The 21,052-nt window shown below is 42.3% G+C and overlaps 1 long non-coding RNA gene and 1 pseudogene across 1 annotated transcript in view; both read left to right on the top strand.

Annotated features, from left to right (window-relative positions):
• LOC147907892 (uncharacterized) overlaps positions 1-21,052 on the top strand; it is a 240,102-nt gene that overhangs the window by 182,652 nt on the left and 36,398 nt on the right. The gene's annotated exons all lie outside the window — the stretch shown is intronic.
• LOC147907893 (uncharacterized) lies at positions 1,108-9,042 on the top strand (annotated as a pseudogene).

The raw sequence follows: 21,052 nt of genomic DNA, 5'->3' as shown, positions 1-21,052 counted from the left end.
TCGAAAAAAAAAATTTCGAAATTGCATCAAATTACGATTTATTGATTTGTACAAGTTTCTTAGTACTAGTTTAAAAAAACTAGCGTCTTGATAAGGATAAATCAAAAATTGTACGTTCAGAATTTGCAACATTATCAGAAGAAAAATTTGAATTACTCACACGAAAAGGTATTTCCATACGAATACATTGGCGTCGAAAAATTGGATGAACGATACTTGCCACCTCGCGAATTATTTTATAACTCGCTAACAGGCGACACCGTATCCGAGAGCGATTACGCTCACGCCGCGAACGTCTGACAGCGATTCTTCATTCGAACGCTCGACGAGTACAGTAATCTGTACCGAAAACCGATGTCTTATTATTTGCCGACATTTTCGAAAATTTTCGCAATAGTTGTGTCGCGAGTTACGATCTCGATCCCGCGCATTACTATACATTTCATGTAATATTAAAACATACGCGCATAAGATTTGAGTTGTTCATTGACATAGATATGGTCATGCTCGTCGAGCGCGGTATACGCGGTGGTCTCAATCAATATTCCGGTAGACTAATAACAAGTACATGCGTTCGTACAATTCGAAATCGTCGTTGTACTTGATGTACTACAATGTTAACAATTTATACAGGGCGATGTGTCAACCATTGTTGTCGCGATTGCTCCGGATTCGTACACCGGTTACATTCTCGAGATTGATCTCGAGTATCCACAACATCTGCACGATCGACACTCTGATCTGCCTTTCTGCCTGACGCGCGATAAACTGCCCGGTAAACACGAGGATAAACTTCTAGTGATGCTGTACGATAAGCAGCGTTACATCATGCACTACTCCGAAACTTGTAGCAATGTGCTCGTCATAGTCTTCGTGTAACAAAAATTCATCGAATACTACAATTTGCTCAATCCGCCTGACTTCGCGAGTACATTGCTTAATATACAGTTGAATTTAATACATAGTCTAGAACTCGCGTTAAAATCGATTTAAAAAATAATTTATATAAATTAATGAACAATGCAGTATTCAGTAAAACTATGAAAGATGTTCGAAATTACATGGATATAAAATTAGTAACAAAATGGAACGGATGGCGCGGAGGCAATGATTGCGAAATCGAATTTTCACAGCCGCAGCGCCTTCGCGAAAAATTTGATCGCCGTCGAACTGTGCAAACTCAAGGTGAAATTCAACAAGTCGATTTACGTAGGTATGCACTGGATATATCAGAAGTCTGCTTATATATATATATATATATATATATATATATATTCTGCATATATATATATATATTTTGCATACATATATATATATATATATATATATATATATATTCTGCATATATATTATATATATATATATTTTGCATACATATATACATATATATATGTATATTCATATATATATATGAATCTCAAACGACATCACTTTTTATTTATCTACGAATTATGCGATCCCAACCACTTGACGTAAACTATGTACAATATTATATGTTTAATATTTATCGAATGTATCATACGTATATACAGTATAGTAAAATTTATAGGCATTCAGTCAGCCAGTTAATCAAACAGTTAGTCAATCAATCGATAGTCATGTAAAATCAGTCAGGTAGTCATGTAAAAAATCTGTGATCCGTGAGACACGGTGTGAATATTCTGTTTACGGTTTAGTGTTTTGTGCTCAGTACAATTGCTCACACTTTTTTTTTTCAACAGGATACTTTACTGATTGTTTACGTACATCTTTGCTATACATTTTTTATACAGCTTGTTGAGCAATGAGCTATTCTGACCGATAGTGTAATCGCTGTTCGGTAAATGTTTTAATAACGAAGAAAAAAAACATGTATATAATGGGATCCGGATCGACTCCCGGTCGAGGCAATATTTTTCGCAATAAGTTTATTACAGTTTTTTAAGATTAAATTAAAGAAATTTGGGGGGATTATTAATATTTCAGATTGATTGCGTTGAAAGTTCGACAACCATATCGGCACGCAATTATCATTTCTAAAATTAATTCTTTGATATGACTATATATAATAGTTCAACATCTTAATATTCAGATCGTAGTGGCGCTTCGTATTTAAAAAATAATGTTATTTAACATAAACGGTTTTTCCAATCTTATAAAAATTTCTCTTTTCAAAATGACAATATTTTTGTGTATCCACGAATTGTGTGATCCATCGAATCTCAGCCACTTGACGTACTCTTCCTGCGCAGTACTTTCTCACGAAATACACGTCCGGATGGGTAGCGAGGCAACTTATGCTCGTAGAACGCTCCAGCGATAGATCTGTCACTCTCAAAGGAAGGTTCACAACTGTCCGGAACCGATTTGATTCTCTGAGATATGTTGTTAAACACAAAAATCTAAGAGACACGTATTTTTTTACACGTGCACTAAATCATGTTTAAGAGGTAAAATACTCCTTTAAAATAAAAGTGGTATTTTCCTTTCAAGGCGAATATCGTCGGAAATATAAAAGATAGGAAAAAATTTTTTAAACAAAAGTAAGTTTCAAAAATACTTTAAAGTTGTAGATAAAAAAATTTTGTTTATTTTTTTGTTTAACAAAATACTCCCATCACTCATAATTTTCTTAAATTTTCAAATTTTTTGTCTACCAAATTAAAGATTATTTTTTTTACAAATTCAACTATATGTAATAAAGTTATATTTCAACATATCATTTTCGAGAATTAATTATTAATTATATAAGTAATCCATGCTCATGCGTAAGTAATTGTTATTGGAACAGTAAAATATATGAAAAGAAACCTTAAAAAGAAACCTTAAAATTTGTATAGTTTTCTATATGCTTTATTATATATGTAATTAAATTTTATATACAATATATATATGTATGCAGTATATGTATTTAGATTTTCTAAATATATAATATTTTTAAGATATATATTAGAACCCTGTTATTATTTCTTCGACATTTATGCCAAAATTCTAAACAAAATTGTAAAGTTGGTAACATATTCTCCTAAAATTTATAAGAATTTTTTGAAATGTTTATACCTTTATACGATATTTTTACAGCTTTTTATTAGTCATAAGATTTACAAGAAATCGTAAATATTTATGAATAATCTTACGTCTTATGATACGCATAAAATTAAAGAATACTGATTATAAGTTCTTATGAGTTTTATGAGAACATGTTACGAGTTACGATTCTGCTTAGAATTGACCTATTAATTTCTTCTATGAATAAAAATTAAAAATAATTTTATTCCAAATCCATTCTTTTATAATAAAAATTATTGTATAAGATTGAACCTTTAAAAAATAAATTTTTTAAAAATTGTTGCATTTAAAAATATATTGAATTGATAGAAAAAATATATTTAATAACTATATTTACTATATATATTGTATATATATATATATATATTATATATATATATATTATATATAAAGTATATTTAAATTGTTAGAAAATCTCGTATCTGAATCGTATAATGATATAAGAAATAACCTTCTAAATCACGTAACATGAATCAGAGTCGTAACATATTTTTCAAAGAAAAGATAAGTTCCTTAGAATAGATAATAGAAATAACTGTACGGTAATATAAGTTCATATATACATAATTATAATAAATGGACGATATAAGAATATTTACGTAGCAGTCTTACGTTCAGTCGTTCTTACATAATCATATCTATACAATTTGTTAAATTGTTTTTATATTACGATACAGCAAAGTTTAACATTTTTAGACATAATTATCAATCCACTTCATGTTGTTAGACTTTTATTAGCATCTATAAGTTCAGTATATATCTAACAAAAATACCAGTCACTGAAGCAGAAATAGAATTAAAAGAACACAAAAATTATTGTTGGATAGCATTTTTCACTATAATGAGTTGGAAGTAACAGAAGAAATTTATCTCGATTATCAAGAACCTTATAAACATAATTCTGAAATAATTCAAAATGACGAAGTATGAAGTGAAGATAATTTAAATTCTCATCCTCCATGTTAAAGTGATGACGTAAACTTTTCTTATAAAAGACGAGCTGTTGAGTATTGGCGGAATTGGAATATTAAGGAAAAAAATAACAACAACAAAGGAATCGTCGCTAAAATCAGTGCAAAATAAATTTAGAAGTGTTTCATCTGAACGTCAATTAAGATGATGGGAAGAACAATTACATTTAGGTGGAAATTGTATAGAAAAATTATCTTACATCTTCAAATTTACACATGATATATTTACTACAGCTGATGAATCAGAATTCATAGTTCATGATATCGATTTACAAAGATGGATTTTAAGCTCAAGAAGAAATAGGAAATTTAAATCCTATACTTAAAGCATCTCATAGTTGAATATTAAGATTCAAAAAGTCTCATCGAATTGTTTCGAACAAAATTACGAAATTTGTAACTAGATCTAGATCTTGTATCTAGATTCCAAGAACAATAAAAGATTCTGTTAATTTGCAAAATACAGCTGATGATTTTCTGAGAACAGTGAAATCACTTATCGAAAAGTTTTAATCTGAAAATATTTTTAATTCTGATCATAGGTTTCCAATTGGAAATTCATTCTGGAATCATTGTCTAACCAAGGAATAAAGAAAGTAGAGTGTATTGAGCAATCTGTATCATCAACAACACATTCATACACTATGCAACCAATTGAAATTTGCTGTCACCTTTATTTATAGTATTAAAAAAAACTAATGGTATATTTGGACTAAGAGTACAAGAAACCTTATTTACATCAATAAATGTTACTGTAAAAGTATCTAAATCTGGTAAAATGACTTCAGAAAATTAAATAAATTTCCTTTCGCAACAGATTTTCAGATACTGTTTTACTATTAAAAAGTAAATATAAATTTACACAAACGAAATATAATATAATGAAATTATAATCTCTGTGTCATTTCTATGATATATATTATATTTGATTTAAGAATCTCATAAAAGTCGTAAAATAGTTATTAATTTAATATTTATATTTCTTAGATCATTTTAAAATGTGATTAGAAGAAACTTATTTTCCAAACATTGATTTTAATAGCGTTCTTCTTATGGATTCATGGACTGGACATTGTCCCAATATTATTTCAGATTTAACACCTGCAGAAAAACATATTACTACTATGATTATACCAAAAGGCACTACAGAAAAAATACAACCATTAGATGTTTACGGATTTAGAATTTGAAAAAATTTTGCTAAAAGGTTTTCATATATTAGTTTACTATTGGAAAATAATATAAATTTACATGAAATAAATAATATAATAAAATTATAATCTTTGATACAAAATCAATTATCATCTCCGCGATATCACAACTTATTTAAATATTCGTAGTTATACCAACGAAAGATCAGAAGAATTTAAAAATCCAGTAGATTTTAGTTTCGAAAGTTGAACAAAAGTTCAACAACGTGTGATATCGAAGGTAATATAGTAGTAAGGTAATATAGTACAGTAATATAGTTATAGAGTGCACTTTAGTAGACGAACATAATACCAAAGTGATAAAACATTATGATATTCTAAATGCAAAGCGGTACTGCAACGTGTGTGAATGAATCAAGTGCTCCGTGGAAGAGTGTGATGTGATCTGTAAAAAAAAAGACATGAAAAATGACGAACGAGTGGGCGAATTGCTGGAGCAGTGCGACTAGGTCGCTACTCTGGTAGAATGTTTCGCGTGGCTGCAACGATACGACGAGCGGCTTGAAGAACTTTCTCATGCCAAGCGTCCACGTTTCGCCGTTGGACGCACAAACAATCCTTGATGGCGAGAATCGCGCGATTCGCGGATGTAAAATTGCAATTGGAGCGACGTTTCGTACACGTTGATGGTGAGTACGCGAGTGGCGAGTATGCGAGTCGCGACGAAGGATCTCTCATCTCTCAGCGATAGATCGACGCCGCGTTTGAAAGTCATATATTGACAGGCTGTAATAAACTCTAATCACATTGAGCCGCGGCGGTTTTTGGAAGACGCAAAAGAAATAGTGCTCGAGCGTGTGCGAGACGCTATAGAAAGACACGGTAGTGTAAAAGTGAACACCGCTCAATAGTGAGTTCGCGACGAAAGATAAACGTGCTAATAAGAGCATAATTACAAAGAACATCGAGATATACCGATTTGCGCGAGCGGCGTGTCATCGAATCTATCCTAGCATCGCTCGAAGAGTTCCAGGAATGCGACAGCGGGTGGGCATTGTCACGTATAATGAATTTGACTATCAATGAAATGACAAATTAAATCTCCTGCGCGCGGGATGTCATACCAAAGTGGGAAATAACGACGAAACGAGCGGTGATCAGTGTGCGTACGACGGACAATGCGTGCTTCGCGTGGTCGGTGGTAGTCGCGCTGTATTCGGCTGAAAAGTATACGGATCGGGAATCGTATCCGCATTATATTATACGACAGTATTGAATCTCACAAACATTGAGATTCCAATGACTTTAAAAGACATTTCTAAATTTGAACAGTTAAACATGATGTCGATCAACGTGTATGGCATCGAGAATAAACAAGTCCTTCCTCTGCGACTCACCAATGAAAAGAAGGAGAAATATGTCAACGTGCTGTACAAGATTCACGCAACGACGATGTTGGACATTTTGCGTGGATAAAAAATCTATCCCGTCTCGTGAGCTCGCAGATTAGTGAGAAAAAGAACAAGAAATTTTTCTGCGATCGGTAAGTATACATGAAAAAATTATTATAATTTTCCGTCTTACTAAAATAATAGTAATAGTTACAATTTTTTGTTTTTTTTCAGATGCTTGCACTACTTCAGTAGGAACGAAAAATTGCAGTCGCACATAATGGACAGCGAGAAAATCAACGACTCCGTTATCCGATTGCCAAGCATGGACGACAAGCTCGAATTTGAGAACCACTGCAATAAGCAGCGCGTCTACGCTGACTTGGAGTGCGTTCTACGATGAAACTTGAGGGAAGATGCGTCATCGTACACGTATCAACGGCACGAGGTATTTAATATAGGATACTATGTGTGATGTTCATATAACGACGCATTATCGGTTCCGTCGCGATGAAGACTGTATAGCGTGGTTCGCGCGACAACTCAACGATTTGGCGCAATCGTGAAAAATATCGTATCCGCCAACGTGCTCATGGAAACGTTGTCGAAAGAAAAATTGGAGGGATACCGTAGCGCGACGCGTTGTCATATTTGCGAGAAACCGTTCGCGCCGGACGCAGGTCCGCGATCATTGTCATCTCACCGGTAAATATCGTGGTCCAAAGCATACAAAAGTTGCAATTTTAATTATAAAAATTCGTTTTATATTTCGATCGTTTTTCACGATTTATTGGGCTACGGCGCACTCTTTATAATTAAAGAAATTGCTAAAGACAGAAATCGCAAAGGACATATAGATGTATTACTGATAACCAAAGAAAAATATATTTCGTTCACTAAACATGTTCAAGATACCGCCGAAAGAGCAGACTCGCGAAAATGCATAAAATTACGGTTCATCGATTCTTTCAAATTTCTAAATGCAAGGCTTGATAAATTGACATCGTTTCAAGCAGAGAGAAATTAAAAATCGTACGTTCCAAATTTTCAACACTATCGGATGAAGAATTTGAATTACTGACTCGTAAAGGTGTTTTTCCGTATGAGTACGTTGACTGCGTCGAAAAATTGCAGGACACGCGCTTACCACTGCGCGAATCATTTTTCAGTTCGTTAACGGGCGATACAGTATCCGAGAGCGATTACGTTCATGCCGCGAATGTCTGAAAGCGATTCTCCATTCAAACGCTCGGCGAGTACAGTGATCTGTACTTGAAAATCGATGTCTTGTTATTGGCCGACATTTTCGAAAATTTCCATGAAAGTTGTGTCGCGAGTTACGGTCTCAATTCCACGCATTATTATGCATTGCCTGGTTTCACGTGGGACGCGATGCTAAAACATACGCGTATAAGATTTGAGTTACTCACCGACATCGACATGTTGAGCACGGAATACGCAGCTTAGTCAATGTTCAAGCAGATACGCGCAGGTTAATAACAAGTACATGCGTTCGTACGAGTCATCGAAATCGTCATCGTTCTTGATGTACTACGATGTTAACAATTTATACGGATGGGTGATGTGTAAACTATTGCCATAGGCTAAATTTCGATGGATCGAAGACGCTGCGAACTTTGACGTGAGCGCGATCGCTCTGGATTCATCTACCGGTTACATTCTCGAAGTCAATCTCGAGTATCCACAACATCTATACAATCAACACACTGACCTGCCGTTCTGTCCGACGCGCGATAAGCCGCCTGGCAAGCGCGAGGCTAAATTTTTAGCGACGCTGTACGATAAACAGCGTTACGTCCACTACCGCAACCTACAGCAATGTACTCACGGTCTTCGCGTAACAAAGATTCGAATACTACAATTCGCGCAATCTCCATGGCTTTGCGATTATATTGAACTCAATACAAATTTCAGAATTCGCACTAAAAACGATTTCGAGAAAAATTTATATAAATTAATGAACAACGCGATATTCGATAAAACTATGGAGAATGTGCGCAACCACGTTGACGTAAAATTATTAACAAAATGCGACGGACGGTACGGCGCGGAGGCAATGATCGCAAAATCGAATTTCTATAGCCGTAGCGTCTTTGCGGAAAATTTGATCGTCGTCGAACTGCGCAAACTCAAGGTGAAGTTCAACAAGCCGATTTACGTGGGTATGTGTATACTCGACATATCGAAAGTCTGCTTGTATGAATTTCATCACGAGTATATGTTATCACTGTTTCGCGACAAATGTAAAATTATGTACACCGACACGGACAGTTTTGTATATCGCGTTGAGTTCGAGGACCTTTACGAGACTATGAAACGCGATATCGCTAGATTCGACACGAGCGATTATCCGATGGACAACGCGTATGGTATGCCTCTCGCGAACAAAAAAGTACTCGGTCTGATGAAGGATGAAAATAACGGTGTGATAATGAACGAATTCGTTGGTCTTAGAGCGAAGATGTACGCGGTGAGGGTGGACGGCAAGAGAGAAACTAAAAAAGTGAAAGGCGTAAAGAATAACGTCGTAGCGCGAACGATAACGTTCGACGATTACACGCGGTTTTAAACGAAGTGTCGAAATGACTCGTCGTCAATCGTGTATACGATTTAAACTGCACGATGTGTACACGATATCCGAATCGAAAATCGTTCTGAGTCCATACGATGACAAATGATTCGTCGTACCGGACTCGACGAAGACGTTACCGGGGGCATTAGCGGATACCTTTGTAATATGTATGTGTGTGTGTGTGTGTGTGTGTGTGTGTGTGTATCAACATTTATATTATTTTTACATTTTTTTTTATATTTTCATACAGTATATATGTATTACTATTATGCTTTATGTATTATCTTAATTTATACTTCGTGTATGCTTTTTCTACATTTTTAAATATTTTCATACAGTATAACATGTACTATTATCATTATAATTTGTTCGAGATCGGTAATTCGAAAGAAAAGCAAGAATTCTTTCAGTCGATCGACATTAATTGTCATTGAACGCATGCACAAATTGAGCTCGTGATTTCATCTCAAACATGATTTTAATCCTCGTTGAAATCATCAAATTCGTCGTTCTTTGTTCTTTTTAAAAACAATTCGTTACACGCAAACAAGTTGTCGTTACCGGCAACGGACAATCGAAGGTTCTAGAACGATTCAATTCGCGCACGCGAGCGCCGCGCTCCAACGAATACGTCACGCGCTGTCACCAATCCCACGCACGGATTTTCTGTCGCGCATGACTGTTACGTTGAACGTCGCTAGAAAAGAATCCAAAGCGCCAATCAATTTTGTACACCTAATGCCACGTAATAATTACGATTGTGGCAAATTTTTATTGGATTTTTCCCAAAAGGGAAAGCTCAGATCGAAAGCAATAAATGCCTCGATCTCGCCGTCCTCCTTCTTACTTCCAAAAGGTTCTTAGAGTTCTTAGAGTCATAGTTGCGCTTCGTAAAATCGCCGTGCTAACCGTTTAGTGAAATCGCTATAACCGAATCTTTCGAGAAGCTTCGAGGAAAATCGCCGAGATTTTCCATCACCGCGATTCCAAGCTCAATTTGGAAAAGGTGACCGCATTTAATATTCTGTTAATCTGATCTTTAATTAATTATATCTTTTGACTTTGTAACTGAATACATTAAAGAAATTCTTTTGTTAAATTAAATGAAACGGAGTTCTCTTCACTGTCGTGCATCATATCAACCTTGTGCCGTTTTCTCACTCGAATCTGTCCGCGCGGTGCGCTCTCGCACATTTTCTGGTCCTTCGAGCCGGATTTTCGCCGGCATCCGCAGTGTCGAGTGCATCGCGTTCAGTGCGCGTGTTATCAAGAAGATCTGAGAAAGAAGAATTCGCGAGTGAAATCATGAGTGACGAAATAAACGTCTTGCTGAACTCCCAGCGCCACATCCATGATCGCATGGCCAGGTCAATAACCAATTTGAAGAAATTGGGGACGGCCAACATCACCCACCACACGGTCGAATCCCGCTTGGCGCTTCTCGACCAGATGTGGGCGAAATTTGAGAAGCAACACGATCTTCTTCAAGTTCATTACAAGGACGCCTTCGATGAGAGTGAGTACAACACGTCTCAATTCGTCGATTCCGTCGAAAACACGTACGTGCAGCAGCGAGGACTGCTGAACGAGTATCGGACGAAACTCATTGCGAAAGAACCGAGCTCAGCTTCCAAAACAGAAGGTAATGTGTCTTCCGGAAAACCGTCGCTGCCTCGCCTCAAGATTAGTTCGTTCTCTGGCGCATTCGAAGACTGGCCTACATTCCGAGATCTCTTCCAATCCATTGTCGGAAACAATTCATCAATCTCAGCAATTGAGAAATTCCATTACCTGAAAACTTGTCTGGAGGGTCCTGCCAAGGAACTGATTCAACCATTAGCGATGACCGAAGACAACTATCCACGCGCATGGGAGCTGCTAAGCGAGCGGTACGAAAATAAGAGAGAGTTATCTCGCTCTAATTTCTCCAAGTTTACCACCGTGGCTAAGATGAAGAGCGAAAGTGCGGAGGAGCTCAACCGCGTCTTCAACGCCTTGACCAGGGTAGTCAACGGCCAGGAGAACATTGATAGGCCTATCAACTCTCATGGCTTCGATCTACTAACTCATCTTGCCGTCGAGCTCTTCGATCCAAGAACTCGCCTGGAGTGGGAGTCACTCTCACGCGCCTCGAGCGACATGCCCACTCTTAAAGAGCTAATGAACTTCATAAACCAAAGAGCACTTACTCTTACAGCCGCCAAACCACAATCGCTCAAGGTCTCCGACAACCCGTCGCGATCTGCCAAATCGCATCACGTCAAAAATACACCGAATCTTCACAATGCGTCCTATGCAAGGGAAAACACAACGTGATGGTATGTGAAGAATTCAAAAAAAAATCCGCGGTCGACCGCAAGGCCGTCGCCGAAACTCACAAGCTGTGCTTTAACTGTCTCGGCTCTCATGCTTTCGCGAAGTGCCATTCGACGAAGACGTGTGCTACGTGCAAGTCTCGTCACCACTCCATGTTACATGACGCGTACGCTTCACCGAAACCTCAAGAAGTCAGCTCACTGTCGGCGGTGCGACGCGACAACAACCACAAGGCCATTTTGCTCGCAACGGCGCGAGTTTCCATCGCTGATCGTCACGGCAATCAGCACACCACACGCGTGCTCATCGATCAAGGTTCGGAAATTTCTCTAATTTCCGAGGCTCTGGTCCAACGCCTACGCTTGCCACGCTCTCGATCCTCAATCGAGGTCATCGGCATCAGCGGCAAAAGCTCCGGGCCCAGCAGGGGAAAGGTGACACTCAAGGTGACCTCGTTAACAACAGGGACCGACTTCACCGTCGGAGCCTTTGTTCTGCCACGTCTGTCGCTTTATCAAGGCTCTCACGCAAGGATCAGAACTGAGTGGCCACATCTAAAGGGGCTCCAACTGGCTGATCCCGACTACACAGCAAACGACGCTATTGAGTTGCTTTTTGGAGCGGAAGTATGCTCAATCATTCTCCAGGATGGTCTCCGCAAGGGAGGCCCCCAAGCGCCTATCGCTCAAAAAACGCTGCTCGGCTGGATCTTATCGGGAGGTTGCGACCAAGTAACCAACTCAGCACAACGCCACTCGCTTCAGTGCACCGTAGATCACGAGCTTGCCGACCTTGTGCACCGCTTCTGGGAGCAGGAACGAGAAGCGCCCGCTCCTGTCGCACTCACGCCAAGGGAGCAGCAATGCGAAGACATCTTCGCGCTGCAGCATCAACGCACTGCCGAAGGACGATACATCGTGCGACTACCTTTCGCATCTCCGCTGACTACGATGATTGATACGAGAAGATCCGCCGAACGGCTCTTAGACGCCATGGAGCGACGATGTGAGAGAGACGCACGATTCGGCGATCTCTACCGAGCCTTCCTGAAGGACTACGAGGACCAAGGGCACATGGAATTGGCGCCAGAACCTCCGAATTCCAGCGAGGATCGGTGCTACCTTCCGCATCACGGTGTCCTTCGAGAATCCAGCACCACGACCAAGCTCAGAGTCGTCTTCAACGGATCGCAGCGCACAGGGTCTGGTGAGTCGCTCAATACGCATCTATTAGTTGGGGCTAACTTGCTGCCACCCCTCGCGAACGTACTTCTGCGGTGGCGGTGGCATCGGTACGCGCTAGTGGCTGACATCGAAAAGATGTATCGGCAGATTCTCGTTCATCCCGAAGATCAAAGGCATCAATGCATACTTTGGCGCCACAGCATCGACGAACCTATACGCGAGTTTACGTTGAAGACCGTTACTTACGGTCTCGCTTGCGCGCCATTTCTCGCCATTCGCACGCTGCGCCAACTCGCCGACGACGACGGACCGCGTTTCCCTCGCGGCGCGAATGCGTTACGACACGACTGCTACGTTGACGATGTCGTGACCGGAGCGCACGATAAAGACGACGCTATCGCGCTCCAAGTCGAGCTCCGCAACCTCTGCATGGCGGGCGGGTTTTCTCTCCGAAAGTGGGCCGCCAACTGTCAGGAACTTCTTCGCGACATTCCGACTGAGTTCTGCCTCACCAGAGACTCGCGGTCGTGGGAACAAGAGAATCACTCAACGCTGGGATTGCGCTGGTATCCAACTAGAGACGAATTCGCCTTCTCCGTCCCTCCTCGCACCGTCGTCGCGTTCACCAAGAGAGGTCTGCTGTCGGAAACCGCTCGACTCTTCGACCCGCTCGGATGGCTGGCTCCAGTAACCATTCGAGCTAAAATGCTGATTCAGTCGGCCTGGCTGCAGCAGCTAGAGTGGGACACACCATTGCCGTCAACCATCGCTGGAAAGTGGAAGCGGCTCTGGGAAGAACTTCCACTGCTTGAGAAGATCAGAGTCGGCCGCTGGCTCGGCACCGGCGACACGAGCTCTCAACTCGAACTGCACGGCTTCGCGGACGCGTCCGAAAGAGGTTACGCCGCCGTGGTATACCTCCGTATCACCGCAAACAACCAAACGAAAACTCTGTTGTTGACCGCCAAAAGCAAGGTCGCGCCGATCAAGCTCGTTTCTCTCCCGCGACTCGAACTCTGCGCCGCCGCCTTGCTGACAAGCGTGCTCGTGCACACGCGCTCTGTGCTAAACCTGGCGACAACGCCAGTGATCCTGTGGTCCGACTCCAAAGTCACGCTCCACTGGATTCGAGGTCACGCCTCGCGCTGGAAAACGTACGTGGCCAACAGGGTGACACGAATTCAGCAGCAGCTTCCAGAGGCTCAATGGCGTCACGTCCCGGGCAAGGACAACCCTGCCGACTGCGCCTCCCGGGGTCTGACACCAAGTGAGCTCCTCAGCCATTCCTTATGGTGGACAGGCCCCGCCTGGTTGAGCGGGAATTCGTCGCTATGGCCAAGCGTCAACCTCGAGCCCATCAAGGACGTACCGGAGCGACGGGCCACCACACTCGCGGCGGTCATCAAAAGCAACCAAGAGCCGGAAGAACTCCTCAGGTTCTCGGCACTGCACCAATTACTGAAAGTGACTTCCTGGTGCTTGCGTTGGCGTCGCCGCAGTCTATCAGTCGGATCCGGAGATAATGAGCTCCAAGGGTCAGCGCTTCTCCCAGCCGAACTCGACGCCGCACTCCTACAATGGATTCGCATCGTGCAGTCACGTCACTATCAGGAGGAGATGACTGCGCTCGAAAACAAACGCGATCTTGCAAGATCCAGTCATCTTCAGACCCTCAGCCCGTACATGGACGAACACGGAGTCCTACGAGTCGGAGGACGCCTCAAGCACGCAGCGCTGTCTTTCGACGAGCGACATCCTGTCATCGTGCCTCCAAGGTCATGGCTCACTCGCCTGCTGGTGGAAGCCTACCATCGCCGTACTCTCCACGGAGGAGTTCAGCTGACCCTGGGGTTGCTTCGCCTCCGGTTCTGGATTCCACAAGGCCGAGCGGTGGTCAAGCGATGGCTGCATCAGTGCGTGACATGCACACGGTGGAGGGCTGCCACTCCGCAACCAAAGATGGGAAACCTTCCTCCAGGAAGAGTGACGCCAGCGCGACCATTTCTTCACGTGGGCATCGACTACGCCGGGCCTATTTTCATCAGGACGAGCAAAGGGCGTGGGCACGGCGCTCACAAAGCGTTCATCGCCGTATTTATTTGTTTTAGCTCCAAGGCCGTTCATCTCGAGGCTGTTTCAGCGTACACCACCGACGCCTTCCTGGCTGCTCTTCGTCGATTCACATCTCGCCGAGGACTGTGCTCAGACATTTATTCGGATTGCGGCACCAATTTTTTGGGCGCCGATCGGCAACTTCGAGAAATGCTTCGAGCCTCCTCGGCAGAAGGACAAAAGATCGCACATGTAGCTACATCGGAGGGGATTCATTGGCACTTCAATCCTCCTTCGGCCCCTCATTTTGGTGGTCTCTGGGAGGCGGCCGTGAAATCGGCTAAGTATCACCTGCGCCGAACCATCGGCGAAACCAGGCTCACCTTCGAGGAAATGAGCACCCTGCTCGCACAAGTGGAAGCATGCCTGAACTCAAGGCCCATGTATGCACTTTCGGACGACTCCGACGACCTCACGGCTCTGACACCGGGTCACCTGCTCATTGGGGCACCACTGCTGGCCATTCCTGAGCCGTCCTTGTCGGACAAAAAGGAAAATTTTCTTTCCAGGTGGCAACTTATTCAGCGAATGCGAGATCACTTCTGGCAGAGATGGTCACGCGAGTACTTACACACTCTGGCTACCAGACCGAAATGGACCAAGGACGCTTTGCCACCACGCCTTGGATCGCTATGCATCATTCGCTCCGAGCTCTCACCACCAAATAAGTGGCCTCTGGCGCGAATCACGCAGCTACTTCCTGGAGACGACGGCGTAGTGCGGGTGGTCACAGTCAAAACCGCCTCATCTGAATTAACTCGTCCTTTGATCAAATTAGTTTTATTGCCAGACGAGGCTAACGCGTTTATCTCGCACGCAAATGCATCAAATGTAAAGAAGAGCTTGAATTGATCGCGTGTATTTTCGTGAATCATTTTTTGTCAATGTTATCTGTCATACAACTCTCGTTTACGGTTCAAGTTCTTCCACGAATTCATTGTATTGTATCGCTTGTCTTATTTACAGTTTTGTAATCTCAACGAGCTCGAGGTAACGTCAATACATACATCGTCACGGAGATGACGAGGCGGGCGGGAATGTTCGAGATCGGTAATTCGAAAGAAAAGCAAGAATTCTTTCAGTCGATCGACATTAATTGTCATTGAACGCATGCACAAATTGAGCTCGTGATTTCATCTCAAACATGATTTTAATCCTCGTTGAAATCATCAAATTCGTCGTTCTTTGTTCTTTTTAAAAACAATTCGTTACACGCAAACAAGTTGTCGTTACCGGCAACGGACAATCGAAGGTTCTAGAACGATTCAATTCGCGCACGCGAGCGCCGCGCTCCAACGAATACGTCACGCGCTGTCACCAATCCCACGCACGGATTTTCTGTCGCGCATGACTGTTACGTTGAACGTCGCTAGAAAAGAATCCAAAGCGCCAATCAATTTTGTACACCTAATGCCACGTAATAATTACGATTGTGGCAAATTTTTATTGGATTTTTCCCAAAAGGGAAAGCTCAGATCGAAAGCAATAAATGCCTCGATCTCGCCGTCCTCCTTCTTACTTCCAAAAGGTTCTTAGAGTTCTTAGAGTCATAGTTGCGCTTCGTAAAATCGCCGTGCTAACCGTTTAGTGAAATCGCTATAACCGAATCTTTCGAGAAGCTTCGAGGAAAATCGCCGAGATTTTCCATCACCGCGATTCCAAGCTCAATTTGGAAAAGGTGACCGCATTTAATATTCTGTTAATCTGATCTTTAATTAATTATATCTTTTGACTTTGTAACTGAATACATTAAAGAAATTCTTTTGTTAAATTAAATGAAACGGAGTTCTCTTCACTGTCGTGCATCATATCAACCTTGTGCCGTTTTCTCACTCGAATCTGTCCGCGCGGTGCGCTCTCGCACATAATTTATACGTAATGCATATTTTTATATAAGTATTACTATTATGTTTTATATAGTACCATTTATTATGTGTTACTATTATTTTCATTTTATGTATCGTACATTTATATATGTATTTTATATCTGTATACTGCAAAACGAAGATGAATGGGAAGAAATAAAAAATATATGTTTATATGTACTTATATTGATATATTTTTTATATGTAGAAATAAAATATATGAATCAAAATTTTATCAAATAACATTGTTTTTGTGTATCCATGAATTGTGCCATCCATCGAATCCCAACCACTTGACGTACACCTTGTTTCCCTTCCTGCGCAATACTTTCTTCACGAGATACACGTCCGGATGAGTAGCGCGATGCAACTCGTACTCGTAGAACGTTCCAGCGATGGATTTTCTGTGGTAATCCTCGAGTAAATAGGTTACAGGATTGGTACGCTGCACCTTAACGATTGTAAACACCTCGGTGGTCCAATTTGGCGTGTAACTCTTCTCAAAAATCATCTTGTACTTGCTCACGCGTACCGAATCGTCTATTTTGAATTTTGCATGACCCGCGATCTTTATCGCGCTGTACCTCGTGTCCAAGAGCCTTTCGGGCGATCGCGGGAGTTACTTCGGCGGGTCGCATGTCGATGGTGCTTGCGCGCGTTGTAATCTGACACGAGACGTGGTAGCTCGTCAACTTACTTGTAATTGCCGTTAAGCGTGAACATCTTCCACATTTCGTTCTTGAGCGTGCGATTGAACCACTCAACCACTGACTTTTTCAACATCGAATACGTGGAATAGTGATTAACATCGTGCTTTTTCAAGATTTTCTGCACATGAGCGTTGTAAAACTCTTTCCCCATAACCGTTTGTAAATTTTTCGGACATCTTCTATTCTCTCAAACGATCTCAGCGATAGCGTTAGCCGTTTCGCTTACACCCTTGCTCTTGAATGATATGGCCCACGCGTATTTGCTTAACACATCGATGACGATAAGTATGTAGTAGTGGCCTCTGTTGAAGCCCGAGTACGGGTGCATCTCAACGTCATCAAATCATCGTATCCTCGGATTATGACGCGCCTTAGCGGAAAGCTTTCTTCTCGCAGGAGTGTGCAATTCCTCGACGAGTCGACGTCTCTCGGAGATAATTTGCTCTCTCTTTTTCTCAGATTTCTTTTTCATGATTCGACGCGTAATACACTGGATACAAGAAAATAATGTATTTTTTCTCGCTGATATTACTCAACTGAATCGTTTCATGAATACGCGATTTAATTTATAATAAAATCAACTTCGCGAAGTTCCTCGATGATCGACAGTCTATCTTGTTGTCGTGAGCGTTGTTGTCTGCTGCGAAGCGTCGAGCAATAGACGATCTACCAGCTCATTGGGATCATTCCAATGCACGTAATCAATCGCGTTGTCGTTCAATGTCATTGCATGAGGTAATCCTTTTCCAGATTTCTTCTTCTGTTTCTTGTATCGACATCAACGGGTGCGATTACGTGTTTGTACTTGTATCCACTGTTGCTCAATAATCGACTCTGCGAATGGTACTTGTGTTTGTGCGCGTTCATCATCAACAGCATGCTCTTGTACTTGTGCATATCATCTTCCGTGTAGAGGGCATCGTTGGGAATTCTCTTGAAAATCAACTCGTAAAGACCAGATGTACCAGCTGTATCGCCGTCGATAATTATGTTATCCGCGTCATCCAAAACATCACGAAACGTCGAAACGTTTATTGTCAAATATCAGCCCATTCTTGTGTAGGTAAACGCCGTACACATGATCTATACCGCTCTCTTTATCTTGCCCTCTCCTCAGGACAGCCTCGACGTACTTTTGACTCAGCGGGCTCAAGCCAGCTCGTAACGCCTCTCGACTTTTCGATGTTTGCAGCTGATTTTGAATCTTCGTCGTTAGCGAGTCTTCCATCGTTTCGAAAACGTTCTCTAACGACTCTATCGTCGGTACGATTTTGGTACGCGGTGTGAAGGTTATCGACTGTGCACGATTGTGCGATCGATCATTGGATTTATGCAGAGTCGTGAAACGCTCGAACGTTCGTTTCTTCTCTCTTCTCCTCCTCCTCTTGTTCCTTTTCTTCCTTCCTCTCATGTTTAGAGGTACACGCTGCATCTTCGTCGCGCGACTCTCTCTTTGTCATGCGCACGCTGGGGCTGTCGACAAAAAGTCGCAACGGCTCGATAAGAGGTTTAAAATGTTTGTCCAACGCGATGCTCTCCTCAATTTTGCTGATCTTCAGAGCGCGATGTTTCTTGCGGATCGACTCGCTCGTCTTCTCGATCTCCCTCGCGATTTTTTCACGCTCGCGCACATCTGCCATGTTCGTCTCTAGCTAAGTATCGGCAACGACTGGACATGTTACGGTCATGTATCACGAACTCGTTAAATCCTTTTCTGTATCGTCCGTTTGTGAGCCTACTGTCTTTGTCTATCATTAGAAATCCATATTTTTGCTGCCAACAGTCGCGGCAACGTGCAAAATTCATCGTATGACATGTCGGTATTCACATGATCGTTGTAAACGTGTCTCAAGTTGGTACTGTCCTGTTTGAGCAGGATCAGCAGGTTCGCGTATCAGATGTTTAGGTATCCTCGCGTACGTATGCTAGAGATAGAAGCAGTCGACGTTCGCGTGGCAACCCATCGAAAAGTATTCTCTCACCGCATCTTGCATGCCACATCAACAAAGATAAAAATAGAATTTGGACGCGCCTCGCTCGGTGGAATGACGTCGTTGTTATTGGAGAACGTAAAATAGCCGATTTCATCAATAGATGTAAACAAATTTTCGAGATATCGCTTCTTTGGCTGTTGCAACGATTTTGAGTAGACGTACACGTTTTCGAAACGTATGCCGTTCGGGCTCTCGAGTAAGCTTATGAGAATGTTGGCTTTACCACAATTCGACGGGCCGCAAATGATCGCGCGTATAGTACTCGGCAGCATTTTGCCATGCTTGCGCTTCTTCACGCTGCCTCTCATTCGCGATTTCGCGTCGCAGTTCGTAACACATATCGACAGCGGTTGCAGCACGAATTTCATGCTCTCACTAAAGGCTACGCGCTCTTGAATGACTATTTAAAGGCGTGCGAATTTACTAGTCGCGTAGTAGCAAAATATATCTCGCGTTGTGTCATCTTTTCGACATTCGAGACTTGAACGCCGAGCAGCTGCAGTATATACCGAAGGTCGTACTCTTACGCGTGTACAGTGACTATATCGACTTCGTGTGGGACAAGCTTCCTGAACGTGAAGGCGAATTCGGAGATTAGAACGTATCGTCGCTGCGACGAGCATTACAATCAGCCATGGCAGGGCACATCAACGGTCCCACACCTAAAATAAAGGACTGTAGCGAATGTCAGCGGCAGTCTGTTGAATCGAATGATAAACGCGCTTCCTTTCGAATTACGTATTCCGGGCTACCAATTTTGCGGTTCGGGCACTCGGTTTACGAAGCGAGTAGCCAGAGGTGACGCGGGCATAAATCCGCTGGACGTGGCGTGCCGAGAACACGACATTGCGTATTCTCGGAGCAACGATCTCACCGATAGACACGGCAGACAAGGTTCTCGCCGAGAAGACGCGGAAACGCGTCACCGCGAGAGATTCGGCTCTGAGCAAGAGAGCCGTTGCTGCCGTTTGGGCAGCGATGAAAACCAAGATCAAAATCGGCATGGGCATGAAATCGAAGAAGAAGATGACAACGAAGAAAAAGACAATGAAAAAGCTTCTAACAATAAGGTAGTGCGTTACCTTTTCTGTCAATGTTGGGCACGCTCGAGTCCTTGATTGTCCGCGGAGCGGCCAATATGGCGAAAGCGGTAAACGATAGTGAAGCCGCGCTATGTCAGCTCGAGGAGCTGCAATGTCACGACCGCGTGATGAAACAGGACCGAGGACTGTATCTCGCTCCACACAAATATGGACGCGTACTGTATCTTAGCCTTTATAAATGCGAACGAGGGAATAGCAGCGAAAAAAAAAACGCCAAAGAGACGATAAAAATGCCTACGGGTGCACCTACCAACGTGCAATTGAACGTGTTCGCGAGACATATGCACGTACCTTAGAGATGTTTTCATGCGTAATGCTTTACCGATGAGCGGCGCGCGCCGAAACGAAAGCGGTATCGTGAATCTAGACAATGCGACGAGGCCTGGTACTCACTGGGTAACGTACGCGAAGAGGAACAACCGCGTTGTATATTTCGACAGTTTCGATAATCTTCGACCGCCCAAGGAACTGATTTTTCGGAAACGGTGCTACGATGATAGAATACAATCGCACATCCTATCAGACGTATGAACAGAGCTTTTGCGGACAGATGTGTTTGCGATTTCTACAAACGGTAGACGTACGTGAATTTAAAAAGCTCGACGAGATGCTGT

Source organism: Acromyrmex echinatior, chromosome 12 (assembly GCF_024713525.1).
Source record: "Acromyrmex echinatior isolate Ae372 chromosome 12, ASM2471352v2, whole genome shotgun sequence".
NCBI classification, from domain to species: domain Eukaryota; kingdom Metazoa; phylum Arthropoda; class Insecta; order Hymenoptera; family Formicidae; genus Acromyrmex; species Acromyrmex echinatior.
Note: the sequence above shows the minus strand (reverse complement) of the source record. Positions and strands in the feature narration are given on the sequence as shown.